General features: G+C 43.3%; 1 non-coding gene across 1 annotated transcript; it reads left to right on the forward strand.

Moving 5' to 3' along the window:
* Positions 1-630: 630 nt before the first annotated feature.
* On the forward strand, positions 631-736 carry LOC112442125 (U6 spliceosomal RNA). Its single transcript, XR_003030132.1, has one exon. It is a non-coding gene; the product is annotated as a U6 spliceosomal RNA (small nuclear RNA).
* The last annotated feature ends 1,267 nt before the right edge of the window (positions 737-2,003 follow it).

Below are 2,003 nucleotides of genomic sequence, written 5' to 3' on the forward strand. Positions count from 1 at the left end.
TGCTCTTGGAAAGCTTGCTGCACACAACCAATTAGGTCCCTGGACCTTCCCTGCAGCCCAGCTACCGCATTCCATCGCCTTTGCAGCCTCCCTGCAGGATTGTGAACAAAATCTAGGAGGACTGGTGAAAATAACAGGGGGTCAGGAAACCAGAGGAATGTGATGGGATGTGCTGCAGGATTCACATTCTCAGGCAAAGTCCAAGATAGCAGAAAGAATTTATAGACTGAAACCGAGACCGGGAATATACGCAGAGAGATAAACTGGGCTATTTTAAATTGCTGCCCAAGAAGTGCTTTCATGCTATATATATATATACCAAAGGAAAAGAGAAAGAAAAGCAAGGGCTTCAACTCAGATCAAAAATATTTCCACAGACATTTACATGCCACTTTCAAAAGGCCCAGCAGCATGAGGTCAAAGAAATTCCTTTTATTTTCTGCAATTCACCATTGCTCTGAGCTCTGAGTCTTGCCTCCCTCTTTTACTAAAGAACACAAGTAACAGCTAAATGAATTTAGCTAACACAATATCTCTGAAGGACTGGGAGTCTTATCCTCTACCTAGTTCAGCATTCATATTTAAGTGCGCATGAGAACTTTGTTTTAAATTTTGATTCTAGGAAAAGCTTTGTTTCCTTTCCAATAAGAAAAACTACACTGGAATGATACAGAGAAGATTAGCATGGCCCCTGCACAAGGCTGACACAAAAATTAATGAAGTGTTCCATATTAAAAAAAACCAAACTACGGAACTTACTAAGTTCCCCCTTTCACCACGACTACCAGGAAGCTCAGATCATGGTTAAGATTCAACTGTGGCAATTAATTTGGTCCTTATGCTTATAACCCTTTCCCTGGTGGCTCAGAGGATAAAGCATCTGCCTGCAATGCAGTGAGACCCGGGTTTGATCCCCGGGTTGGGAAGATCCCCTGGAGAAGGAAATGGCAACCCACTCCAGTGTTGTTGCCTGGAGAATCCCATGGACAGAGGAGCCTGGTGGGCTACAGTCCACTGAGTAGCAAAGAGTCTGACACGACTGAGCGACTTCACTTTCTTTCTATGCTTATAATTACCGTTCCCTTGGTTTGGTCCTGATTTTCTATTTCATATTTGTACTTAGGGCTCTGTGCATTTATTTTTCTTGGAATTACTGTGCCTTCTTTGGGAAAAGAGAGTATAAATTTTTAAAATGTAATTCTGTTATACATCTTTGAACTGAATTTCTCAAACTAAGAATTCCTAAATAACTCCTGTCCTTGGTCATTGTTTTGGTAGCCTTAGTCACTCTGATGTGACAAAGAGACGTTGTCTTAGCACCTCTAGCCTCCACAGGAAATAACGTGAAGGCAGAGTGCATTATTTATCTATTGCTACACTTAAAAGAGTTTAGCAGCTTAAAACAACCAACATTTATTATCTCACACAGTTCCTGTGAGTCAGGAACATGGGAGCAGCCAAACTGGGAGACTCTGGACTAGAGACTCTCTTGAGATTTCAACCAAAATGCTGCCTGGGGCTGCAGCCAGCTGAAGGCTTGACTGAGGCTGGAGGGTCAGTTTTGAGAGAGGCTGTCCTACCCACCCCCAAACCCAATGCCAGCCAGTGAGCCAAGAGACAGAGCAAGGCTACGCCTCCTGCCTTTTATGTCCTAGTCTCAGGGGTCACACTGGACAGAAGGCATCACTCCTACCAGTTTCTATTCACTAGAAGCGAGGCACCTGTTAGTACAGACCAACCACACTCCAGAGAGAGGACCAGCAGCCTGTAGGATGGGGGGAGTATCAGAAAATCGGGGGACATATTTTTAAAACACTGCTCAGAATATAAAGCTATTTTCATTTTTAAAAAAGTACATACATGTACCAAGGCACAGCTTGGTATCTAACCTGCCTTCACCTAGATGCAAACCAGGACAGAAAAAAAGCTTGAAAAAGAAAATGCTTTTCCTCAATGTATGTGCTGCTGGCAACCATCCTGCAAAGGCACGGCTCCAAAGAAGT

The sequence above is a fragment of the Bos taurus genome, chromosome 17 (genome assembly GCF_002263795.3).
Source record: "Bos taurus isolate L1 Dominette 01449 registration number 42190680 breed Hereford chromosome 17, ARS-UCD2.0, whole genome shotgun sequence".
Lineage (NCBI taxonomy): Eukaryota > Metazoa > Chordata > Mammalia > Artiodactyla > Bovidae > Bos > Bos taurus.